The 12,556-nt window shown below is 43.0% G+C and overlaps 1 long non-coding RNA gene across 1 annotated transcript in view; it reads left to right on the top strand.

The window, feature by feature from the left end:
* Window positions 1–11,929: 11,929 nt before the first annotated feature.
* Window positions 11,930–12,556, top strand: part of LOC103365469 (uncharacterized) — a 1,888-nt gene continuing 1,261 nt past the window's right edge. The window contains exon 1 of the long non-coding RNA XR_520610.1: window positions 11,930–12,036. This is a non-coding gene — a long non-coding RNA (uncharacterized LOC103365469). The remainder of the gene's footprint in view (window positions 12,037–12,556) is intronic.

The raw sequence follows: 12,556 nt of genomic DNA, 5'->3' as shown, positions 1-12,556 counted from the left end.
AACAATCAAGCTTAAAATTGATGGTGTGGTCCTTGCAAATGAAATGGAGATAAAAATCTTTTTTGCATTGTTGTCTCTTGCGTAAAGCGTATTTGAGTGTCTTGAAAAGCTCGATATAAGTATTGTCATATAAGTATGCATTGTCATAATAAAGTCTTAATTATTCCAGTAATTTTTCTTGAAAAGTATCAGCATCTTAAACCAAGTGAAGTGTGCTTCTAAAAATGTTTTTTGAATTTTCTTGAACATTTTGGTTTAAAAACAACTTTAAAAAGTCCTCACAGAGAAATGATCCTTTTTAACCTCAATTTGAATTAAATCAGCATGCTGTAGCCCAAGGACCGGCAACCTTAAACACTCAAAGACCCATTTGGACCCGTTTCCCATGGAAAAGAAAATGCCAGGCGCCATAAAACCCCTTTGACATCTAAAATGAAGATAACACTGCATATATCGTTTTTACCTTTATGCTATGTATAAAAAACTATAGTGTGTTGTGTAACTCTTCTCTTACTAAAAGACAGTTTCCACTAGGTTAAACTTCACAGAAATTAATATAAAGAAACCTAAATGATTGGGCCATAGGTTCGGCTACTTACAGGAGAATTGAAGAGAATGAGACTCGGACAAAGGTTTAAACTTGAGAAACTTCAGGCCTGTATTTTAAAAAAATAAAAAATAAAAATCGTGAATAAAATAAAATAAATATTTCAAATAGAAAATTCTTTTTGGTACCAACAATCTCTCTGTAACCCTTTTTCACAGTCAAGGATTTACGATGAAAATATTACTTGGGTGCACCCTTTCAGGTAAGGTTCAGGTAGGTCCGTATGATCAGGTAGGTTTTCGTTTTCCTTTATTTCCTCCATTTGGTTGTCTCTTTCATTTAAATTGTCACATTCCATTGAATTATCATTTTTGGTAGGATGGTCTTGTTCAGTTTGGTTGACTTGTCCAGTTTCATTGACATTTTCCGGTTCATTACAGGCTGAAGACTGTTCTTGTACACTTTCAGCACTAGGCACAGGGAAAGTTAGCAATGCTTCAGGTGGTTTGTCAGAAATGGAAGAGGACATGGGTATCCAGGTAGGTAGTGGTAAGTATTCTGACTATGAGTCATAGTCTTCCTCATTTCCCTGAACAACAGTTTGCCTTGTCTTCCGTGTAGTCTGAGACTTTTGGGTCTTTGGTAGGTATGAAATTGCAGGGGAGGAGCAAGTCTCGGTGTAACGTTCGGACTGGTCTCTCCTTCCCTTCCGGTTTAATGGTATAGACTGGTAGTTCACCTGCTTTCCTCAGAACCACATAAACTTCATCCTCCCATCTGTTTGCCAACTTATGCTTTCCTCTTAGTCTAACATTCCGTACCAGGACCCTGTCGCCTACATCAAGGGTTGACTCAACCACTTGTTTGTCGAAACGCGTCTTATTGTGCGTTTGAGGTGGCAATTTTGAAACTTTCCTCCAATCTTTGTTTTAAATCACTGACATACCGTGAGTGTGACTTCTTCTGAGTGTTAATGGGCAATCCGAATGCTAGATCAATGGGGAGCCTCGGTTGCCTCCCAAACATTAGTTCATAGGGCGAATAGCCTGTCATGTCATTTTTGGTACAATTATATGCATGTACCAGAAGTTTTACATGTTCTTTCCAATGCAACTTTTCATTGTCACTTACTGTACCAAGCATCTGAAGGAGTGTCCTATTGCATCTCTCAACGGGATTAGCTCTGGGGTGATACGGTGTTGTGCATATTTTTTTCATGCCAGTGATCTCGCACAGTTCACTTATCGTCTTTGATTCGAAATCGGGTCCCTGATCACTCAAAAGTCTTTCTGGGACACCATAATGAACAATAAGGTTTTCCCAGAGGGCCTTTGCGACAGTACGAGCTCGCTGGTTGGTTGTAGGGACAGCAACTGCAAACTTTGTAAAATAATCAGTCATGACTAATACATCCTTTGTGTTAGACTGGTCTGGCTCGATAGATAGATAATCTATGCAGACTAACTCAAGGGGCCTACTTGTCTGTATGTTCATAGGGGGGGGCGCCTTCTCAGGCCTACACTTCCGTCTGACACATTGCTCACATGCACTGATCATTTTCTCCACTGACACATGCATCTTGGGCCAATAAAACCTGGTCCTGACTAAATCAATGGTGCGATCCACTCCGAGGTGCCCCATGTTATTGTGGAGATGTCTGAGGGCCATTGATCTTAGCTCCTCGGGGAGCACGAGTTGGAGAGAGATGTTTGGACCAGTTTGTCTTTTGCGACAAAGGACTCCATTCCTAAGTTCAAGACGATTAAATTCGCGGAGCAACAAAGGGAGCTTGGGCAGTTCTGCTCTAAGACGGGGAGATGGAGTCTGACCAGTTTCTAACTGAGTTATTACAGCATTAAGAGCAGGATCTAACCTCTGTTTCTGTGTGAGCTCATCCTCTGTAAAAGATGGGACAGTAGGAAAACCATCTCCCTGTTCTACCTCAAAGTTGTCAGGGACAGCATTAGCATGTAGAGCTAGGGATTCAACCAAGGCTCAGCCTGGACAGGTAAGTGACTCTGGATCTAGATTCACAGTAGCAACTGTGTGCTTATCACAGATGGCCTGTATTACTTCTCTAGGGACTGCGCCTGTGTCATCATTGCCAAGGTGAGTAAGAACAAACTGTGTGATTCTTTCACTTTCTCTCTGTGATATAGGATCATCACCTGGACTACCATGAGAGTGTCGCATCAACATTTTGCTTACCCGCCCTGTAATGGAGTTGGAACGAAAAGGTGGACAGGGCCGAAAGCCATTGGTAACTGGTTGCAGCTAGTCTTGCAGACGTTAGAATGTATGTTAACAGGTTACTGTCCGTTACTACTGTAAAATCAGCACCATACAGGTAATCTGAGAACTTTTCGGTGACGGCCCACTTAAGGGCCAAGAACTCCAGCTTGTGGGCGGGATATTTCATTTCACTTTTTGAAAGTCCTCTGCTAGCGAAAGCTATGGCCCTCAACCCTCCATCCTGAAGTTGGTATAAGGCTGCACCAAGGCCAATGGTGCTTGCATCCGTGTGAAGGATATACGGGAGTTTGACGTCAGCAAAACCCAACACTGGGGCTGAGGTAAGCTTACAGATGATCTGTTAGAATGCCTCTTGACACTGTTGAGTCCACCTTTGACCAAATGGCTCTTTTGGATTGTGGTATACAGAGCTCTGTTGCTTTGTGGGCTTCTTCTTCCCTTTCCTGATTGGTGGATAACCGGCAGTTAGCTCATTTAAGGGCTTTACAATGTTGGAGTAGCCCTGGATGAAACGCCAGTAATACCCAGCAAAGCCCAGGAATGACCTTAGCTCTTTGAGGTTGGTTGGGACGGGCCAAGTTGTAAGGGCTTTGACTTTCTCTGTATCTGTTTCGACACCACACTCCGACACTATATGGCCAAGATACTTGACGGAGCTCTGAAAAAATTTACATTTCTCCGGTGCCAGTTTCAGTCCAAACTCTTTTAATCTCAGCAGGACTCTGTTTAAGCGCTGCTCATGTTCTTCGAGGGATGACGAGAAGATGATGAGGTCATCAATAAACACGAGAACCTCTTTAAGATTCATTGGGCCCATACACCACTCCATGAGCCTTTGAAATGTGGAGGGTGCATTGGTGATCCCCTGGGGCATCCTGTTAAACTCCCAGAACCCCAGGGGACACACAAAGGCTGTTTTCTGCTTGTCTGATTCTGACATTTCAATTTGATAGTACCCGGATTTAAGATCCAAGACCGAAAACCATTTTGATCCTGCGAGAGCCGAAAATGCTTCCTCAAGATTGGGGAGTGCGTACACATCCTTGATGGTCTGGAGGTTGAGCTTCCTGTAATCAATACATAGACGAACAGAACCATCCTTCTTTCTGACAACTACTATCGGGGAGGCGAATGGGGAGTCAGATTCCCGTATCACTCCTGCGTCGAGTAGTTCCTGGAGGTGTCTTCGTACAGTCTCTACATCATGGGGGTGTACTGGTCGTGGTCTGGACTTGAATGGGGTTTCATCACTGAGTTTTATTTGATGTTATACTTTATCTGTTTGTCCGAAATCTAGCTCATGCTGCGAAAACACTTCTGGTGTTGAGTTGAGCATTTCTGTGGCACGTTCTTTCCATTCATCAGGCAAGCTGTTTCCAAAGTCAAAGTTGATTTTTTCCGATTGAGTGGGGTCCTTTGATTGGTCAGAAGGGCTCGACACTCTCACTGTTTGTTCTTTATGTAGGATTCTAGTTATGGCATTAACATCAGCCAACACGCTGCCTGACGGAACAAAAATGTCATGATCTGTCTCATTTTTTTATCACGACTGGCAGTTCACAGGACCGTTTGGCTGGTAGATCGACAAGACCAGTCAACACGAGTAAGCCACTGGGCAATGGAGAGGCTAGGGGCTGCTCGATGATTGCACATCTCTCGGTGACTGTTTTTGGTAAGTATACTGAAGCCTCAAAAACTGTTGTCTGCCCTGCTTCCACTACAGTTGGTCGTTTACCTTTCAGCTTTGCACAGCCAAGACTACAGTTACTAGATGTTTTCTGGCGCATTTCCAGGATTTTAAGAAGCGCTCTGTAACCGTAAGAGACTGGCTCAAAGTTTGTGCTGGACTGATGAAAGTCAGCATAGAGGGAATCCAAAGTGTTTGTCCCAATTAGCAACTGCTCTTGTGCCTCAGCCCGCAGAGGAGGAATAACCAAGGCTAGCGTGTTAACATTAATGTCCGAGCCAACAAAATCTTTTGGGAAGGTGATCATTAGTTCCACATAACCCAAATATGGAACTGACTGGCCATTAGCGCCCTCGATGTCGAGAAGATCATCCAACGGATGGATGGGTGAGTATGAGAGGTACTGTTCATAAAACCTCTGGGGAACTGTTGTCACTTGTGACCCTGTATCTAAGAGACAGTTTGTTTCTTTGACAGCAATGATGACATTGGCTGTAGTTCTGGTTCCTACTAAGCCTTTTGGAAGGTTTGTTGGTGGTGTTTTGAATTCAGCACTCTTTAGAAAGGATTTTCGTGTTTCAGGACGAGAATTGTTTTCTGAAGCCCCCACTTGTCCCACACTGGAGGCTGGGTTCAGTTTAAATGGGACTCGTCATCGGCACTGTTTGAAGCTTCCCAACTGGTTTGCTTCTCTCTCAGTTGTTTTTTCTTTGTGGCGACTAAAGACGGATTTGGTTCGTTTTCACATGATGATGCAATATGGCCATCCTCACCGCAGTGAAAACAATACCATGGACGTGGTTTTGGATTGGTCTTGATAAAAGTCTGTGTGTTTGGAGCTTTCTTTTTCATTGGACGGGCCTCAACTTTGGCATTGGTTGTTTGACACTTTGGCTGCTTGGGTTGTTTTTGTCTTTGAGTTTCTGATTTCCAACTGTTAAATTGTGCACTTAAATCAGCTATTTGTTTTCTTAACACATCAAAGTCAGGTGCACTGGTACTTACTGTTTGCACATTTGACATGGTGCTTAGGATTGTTTGGAATGGGTTTGTTCCGACAAAGGTGTTGTCTCATACGGTTGACTTTTGCCGCTTGCTTGTCTTCTTCAGTCTGTAGAAGCAAGAGTAACTCTGAAAAAGAAGGTGGGTTTTCTTTTCTTTGTCCTAACTGGAGGTCACTGATGAGACTGTCCTCCCAACAGCCACGAAGGAACTGCCTTAATAACTGTTTATCAAACTCTGACGCACTGACACCTTTGCGTCGCATGGCTTTTGTCAGACAAACATGTAATCTTTGCAGATAGGCCGACGGTCTTTCTCCATCATCCTGAAGCGTGTTGATAAATCTCGCAAAGAGCTCATCGCCATCTTCCACAGCTCCATAAGCAGAATCTAATACTTTCAGGTACTTTCAGGTACTCAGAGGGTTTAGCATGTGGGCCTAAATAATGGCATATCTTATCTAAATGCTTCGTGATATCTGTCGCAGGTGGTAACAGGCTATCGAGTATTCTCTGAGTGCAGTTCAAGTCAGAAACGGCTGGGTCACTTATGAGGACTTCAACACTTGTGCGCCACGTCTCATAATCTGCTTCGTTGTTTGTTTGACGGATGCTTCCAGAGAAGGCTCTAAATTGACTTGGCATGGGCAAGTGTGAAGGCATTTCACCACTGCGTACTACATGTTCAACCACTACCCGTTGGACAGTTGGTGGGTTAAGATCCAGCATGGGGTTGGGTTGTATCGGCACTTCAAGATTGATCAGGTTTTGTTTTCGGATTGGTATCGGAGAAGAATCAGCAAGAAATGGATCAGGGGAATGGTCACACTGCGCATGTGAGTCTGTTTCAGTGCTATTAGTAGGCAGAGACATTTGAGGCTGAGAAGATTGAGAGGACATAGTTAGCTTAGCTAACTCTTCTTTGAACATATCCTCAAGTGAGTGTCCGCTCAGGTTGGCCATTTCTGATAGCTGTTTCACATATGCTCTGGCGACATTTCTTGCATTTGCTGCATACACCTCAGATAGACTCTTGATTTCATATGTGATTTCAGGTTGAACAGAGCTTTGGAAGCTTATTGGCAAAAGTGGACTTAATGTATTCATTGCGCTAGCATGACTGAACTCTGCTATCATCTGCTGGTGAAACTCTGACTGTGGATCATCTATGCGGATGTGGCGGTTAATAGAGCCATGTTTCAAAAGGTAAGAGGCAACTTCTTCGTCAGTATCATTGTTGGCAAGTCCTTTTATAATTACCGAGTTAGGGATTTTAACTGACTCTATAGTTACAATTTCCATTTTCTCCTTAGTTTTTTATTGTTCTTATTGTTGTAATGTTTAACAAAATGAGTTTCATGCAATTCACAATATCTCCTCCTGGCTGGCTCGCCAATTGTAACTCTTCTTTTACTAAAAGACAGTTTCCACTAGGTTAAACTTCACAGAAATTAATATAAAGAAACCTAAATGATTGGGCGATAGGTTCGGCTACTTACAGGAGAATTGAAGAGAATGAGACTTTAAACTTGAGACACTTCAGGCCTGTATTTAAAAAAATAAAAAATAAAAAATCGTGAATAAAATAAAATAAATATTTCAAATAGAAAATTCTTTTTGGTACCAACAATCTCTCTGTAACCCTTTTTCACAGTCAAGTATTCACGCTGAAAATATTACTTGGGTGCACCCTTTTTAAATCTACAATTCAGGCTTAATCCAAAATGAGAATTGCAAAATAGAATTCACAACACATGGATCACATCATTTCACAGCAACAAGACCCTTGAATTGAAATAGTTTTCCACGAGCCCACACCAAGTACACTTCCTCCAGTGAGTGAAGGTGAGTATAGTCCTTAAAAGTCCTTAAAAGTTCCAAATAAAATGTCCAAAAGTCCCAGTAGTGTGTGTGTGTGTGTGTGTGTGTGTGTGTGTGTGTGTATAAGAGGGGCAAGTATATTATGGTGGGGAAGGGTCTTTTGTTGTTGCTGTCGCTGGCCTACCACACTGCACCGTGAAGTGGAAGAAGGCTTCAACCAGTTCGTCCACAGGATTGGCTCGCCATCAACATTTAATCCACCCAGCAAAACGGGGGGGACACAAAAAAACCTGACCGATCTCACAAGGGAACAAGGCAGAAACACACGATAGCGCTGCCTGGAAACTTTGAATCTCTCTCAGCTTTTTCTATGAATCTCCGTCTTCGCTTTCAGCCTGCTCAGAGCTCGCGGCGAAAAGAGGGAGAGAAAGGCCCGCTTCCTGAGCTGGAGGTGGAGGGCGGGACAATGCGCCGTTTTGCAGCAGCTCATTGGCTAAGAGCCGTGCAGCTCATTGGCCAAGAGCCATGCATGCTCTTAACCCTTAAATTGCTGAATCTATTTATCAGGGCAAAATGTAACAGCTAAGATGAACTACATCACATTTACTGAAGCTTTTATGCCGTTGATCATAACCATATTTATATGTGGGTTACAGTTGCGTTTATGAAATCAGTGAACTGCTTCAGAGAAAACGAAATTTTATTTTTGCATGCAACAAAAACATTTTGAACTCCAAAAAGAAAAAAAAGACGCTGGGTTGAAGGTTACTTTCAAATAAAATACTCAGTGTCTATTTGAATTCTCCTTGTATTTATGAAATATAAAGCAGATCTTAAATTATTCACCTGCAGCAAAGTAAAATTGCCATCTCGCTGTCCTGCTGACTGCAGCTGGGACTGCTGCTCCAGACTGCTGACCGCCTGTGAGTGCTTTGGGACGGGGAGGAGCTCACGGCAGCACCCACTGCTTGCTGAGGACAGTAACTGCAGAACAATATGTGTTGTCACGTCAGAGTCTCCAAAATACCAGAAAAGTCTTCAATAACACCAGAAAGATTTGTCGCTATTTGCTTTTGACAAAAAAAGTCACCAAGAGGATTTGGAAAGTTGCCAGATTTAGGAAGAAAGTCATCAAGTTGGCAACAGTGCGTGTGCTGGCGGGTGTCCCACATTGGCGGTTGTGACGCATATTTTGAGCGACAAAATAATTAAACATGTTTTTTTTTTATGTTACAAGTTCACAAAAATCTTCAAATTTATAATTAAATTTTAAAAAATAGGGCTACAAGGTGGCTTGGTGGTTAGCACCGTTGCCTCGTAGCAAAGAAGGTCGCCGGTTCGCACCCCAGAGAGGACACACTTGCAAGGAGTTTACATGTTCTCCCCATGCAGCGTCGGTTGTCCTCCCACACGGTCCGAAAACATGTTGTGGTTAACTGGTGATTCTAAATTGTCCATAGGTGTGAATGTGAGTGTGCTTGGTAAGTGTAGCCCTGCGATACACTGGCGACCTGTCCAGGGTGTCCCCTGCCTTCGCCTTAAGTCAGCTGGGATATGCTCCAGCCCCCCGCGACCCTGGTTAGGATTAAGCAGTGTATAGATAATGGATAATGGATGGATTTTAAAAACTAACAAGCTAAAATAAAATACATTTAAATTAAAATACTCATTATTTATTTTCCAAAGCCACAAGGAGCCGCAGCAGAAGTATGAAAGAGCCACATGCGGCTCCGGAGCCGTGGGTTGCTGACCCCTAGATGTAGCCTGTTAATTAGTGAGTGTTAGAGGTGTTGGCAGGCAGATATTGTTACATTACCTTGCAGAAACACACTTGTGTTTCCTCCTGTTTCCAGAGTTTATGCAGAGCTATGCGAACTGGCTGGTGGCCAAAGTTTTATATTCATGAGACAGATAAGAGGATGGTATCAATCCTCTCATCTAAATGTTGGCAAGAATAAGCACATTTCCTGACATGTCAAAATATTGCTTCACATGCTGAGTGAGATGGAGAGTGAAAATAATATAATGATAACAATAAAGGTGCTGTTCAGTCACAACGGGAGATTCCTACAGTGGTCAGAGATGTAACTCACCTAATTTCCAGTTTAATTTTTATTTACTGGAGATCAGTAGGCTAATATTTAATGTATGAGTCTTTAGGCATCTGTTAGTGTGTGTGTTTGTTTGGTTCCCATAGAGCAGTGGAAATGTGTTGCGTTATAGGTGTCTATCGCTTGTCTCCTCACTTAAATCTCTACTTTCACATTCCTGGAGGCTGGTATTGGAGCTAACACCCCTCCTCTTTGCACCTTTGCACAGCCTGTGTGTGTTTGTGTGTGCGTGTGTGCATGCGTGGGTGGGTTGGTGGGTGGGAGTCGGAGATGGTGCTGTCTTCTATTACTCTGGGTGCCCCCTTGCTGAGCTGTCATCACGCCCTGGCACCGGGTACACAGAACAGCTGCAGGGGAACCACTCTGCAGGGAACCTTCGTTTCCATCTGTCTCCAATTCACAGTGGCACCTATTTAGAGCAGCTCAGCGGCTGTGCATGCCACGAGCCACAAGAGAGAAGAAGAGGGCATAGGGGGGTCAAGAGAAATGGGCATCATGTTTGAGTTTAGGGCAAAAAGATTATGGGCTTTTATTTTTGACTCAGGCATAATAGGCCTATCATGTACGACAATTGTATTAATACATCAGCCTCAGTTAAACATTTTGCATTTTTTAGTTAATTTGTGCTGTAATCAGTTTTGTCATCAAATGTCAGGTGTATTTTTTTAAGACATGAAAGAAATGTTCATTTAACAGATAAAAGAAAAACACAATCCAAACATAGCGCTTTATGCTTTGATGCAGTCAAACAGCCAACCTAAAAACATCTGAAAACACGTGTATTATGAACAATATCACCTGCAACCCCATTCCCCCCATATCAGTGTAATATCTCTCCCCATCTGTGTGTGTGTGCGTGCATGTGTCACAATGTGTGTCCAGCATGAGCATATACAGTGTGTTATTCCTGAGCTCGCGTCTGCGTGAGTGTGAGGCTCGGCTTAATTTAGCAGGTGTGCTTTGACAGTTCTTGAATGAGTGCCAAGTCTGCTGCAAGAAGGATAAGAAAGAGGAGCGCTCAATGTGCATCTGTGTGGAGCTCGACTGTGACAGATGGGGACGGTTTAACTTATAGAGTTCTGTTAAGATCTGGAGGTTTTTCCTGAAGCTGTCTGTGCCAAACAGGTGTGTATTCTAAAAACACCACAGAGAGAAAAGGTGAACAAGCCTCGACTGACTTATTTGTCTGGTAGTGGTGTTTCCAATGATAGAAGGAGGTTGCCAGTGTATACTCAGTCTTCCCCCCCCTTCTCACTTTGTGTGAGTGTAAAATCATTGTAGTTATTCCCTTTGGACTATATGCTAGCCTACAGTATTCTCATTCATCCTTTCTCACTGTTGGCAAAAGTGAAACAAAGCCCCTATGAACAGTTTACTGTGAAATGAGGCTTTATTGTTTACTCTGAAATGAGATTTCGGTATAAAAAGTTTAGCATTAAAGTTCTGGCAACTGCAACATCAATTTATTTAGATCATCCAAGCATAAGCACAACAAAGAATTTTAGCTTCAGGTACTGCTCTTACCAGCAGCGTCTTCAGAGTGTACAAGATAATAATTACAAATATTTAAGATGTGAATTTATCAAGTAAGGTTAGTTTATTTCAGTGATATTGAGAATATACTGTAAGTCAGCACTTGCAAGGTTCCATCATTCTATTACTTTCAAGCTTTTGCATTGTTGTGTTTTCTGTTTCTGTGTAAAATCAAGCTGTGTTAGTTAGTTAGTTAGTTGTATTTTTTTGCAATTCTGTATATGCTGGCCCAAAATGCTATGAGGATAGCACAGAGTTGAAAAGTTCAGGCAGTTAGTAGTGTCCAGGTGTCTCACAGGCAGGCAAGACGCTTCACCATATGTCTGCTCTCACCACCAGACGCCAGCCGTCCCAGCTACTGACTTTCACATGCTTTACTTGTGCTGCACAAGGTGAAAAGTTGCATCCTGTCTAAGCCCTGCCCAACATGCTGAAAGAACACTGTTTTCACCTCACATTCAGAGAGCAGAGAAACTTGTTCGGTCAGCGCAAGGAAATTGTGCTGTCATTACAAAAAGACAATCAATAACCCCGGCGAGAAAACAAGGAGTGGCAGATTTGTGTGCGTTTCCTCTGGATTCCTGATATACCAAAAAAGTTGCAGATTATTTTGCTTCTCTCCTGCATGCTGATTGGAGTTTTAAAGAGGTAATGAAGTCCCGGTGTGTCCTCCTGCTGGGTTCGTATTTGGTGAGGGGTGCCTGTGTGTCGCTGATAGAGGGATCTCTCTGACACGGCTGCTCTGGCCCACCGCATCTGGGAGCCAGTAGCAGCAGCCGCTGGGGGGAGATAAGGCGAGGCTAGCCGCTCGCCTGTGACTCACGTTTTGCCCCCCTCTGCCCTGTTCTCCTCTCCTCCTCTGCTCCTCCCTCCAACCATCTTCCCACCCATCATCCCCCTGACCTTATCTCGGGGGAGAAGGCACCACTGGGTCGCTACTGTGATAGCACCTGCCAGAACCAGAGCTGGCCTCTGGTGATTATGGGGGAACCATTATCTCTCTCTCTCTACCCAAAAACTCATTTTATACCTGCCAACATCTGAGGGGAGGAGGGGGCAAAGGAGCAAAGGCTTCTATAACAGGTAACACAGAGGAAAACTGTATGTGTGCTCACATGTGTGTCAGGAGAGTAGGTTTGGGTTGCAAAAAAATACATCCACCAAGACATCTTATGGGTTTTCTTTGCCATGTAGGATTAGAATTTAATATGGATGTGATGTTAAATGTGAAGGTGAAGATTATGTTTGATGGTTGATCATCTGTTTTCAGCCTGCTATTACATTATGTCTATATAACCTGCCATATGGGCAAAATGTTTTATGGAAGGGTTACATCATGATCACAAAGTGGATTTCCAAGTTGAGTGAAGGTTAAGTAACTTTCATTAAATCGGATGTTGTGGGAGAAATTATGTTCTGTTTGATGCCGTGTTGGATATACGTGAAAAATTATTTTAATTTTAAATTTCGAGTTTATACGGGGCTTAGCACGAGTTCAGTCACTTCATTCCTAAATTCCGAAATCTGTTGCTTTTACTCTGCCATTATTTGCTCCCTTTGATTAGTTCAGCTACTCATCTTTGCTCTTTTCTCACATAATCCC

The sequence above is a fragment of the Stegastes partitus genome, unplaced genomic scaffold (genome assembly GCF_000690725.1).
Source record: "Stegastes partitus isolate 25-593 unplaced genomic scaffold, Stegastes_partitus-1.0.2 Scaffold19, whole genome shotgun sequence".
NCBI lineage: Eukaryota > Metazoa > Chordata > Actinopteri > Pomacentridae > Stegastes > Stegastes partitus.
The sequence above is the reverse complement of the archived record's forward strand: the minus strand, read 5'-3'. Positions and strand labels throughout refer to the sequence as shown.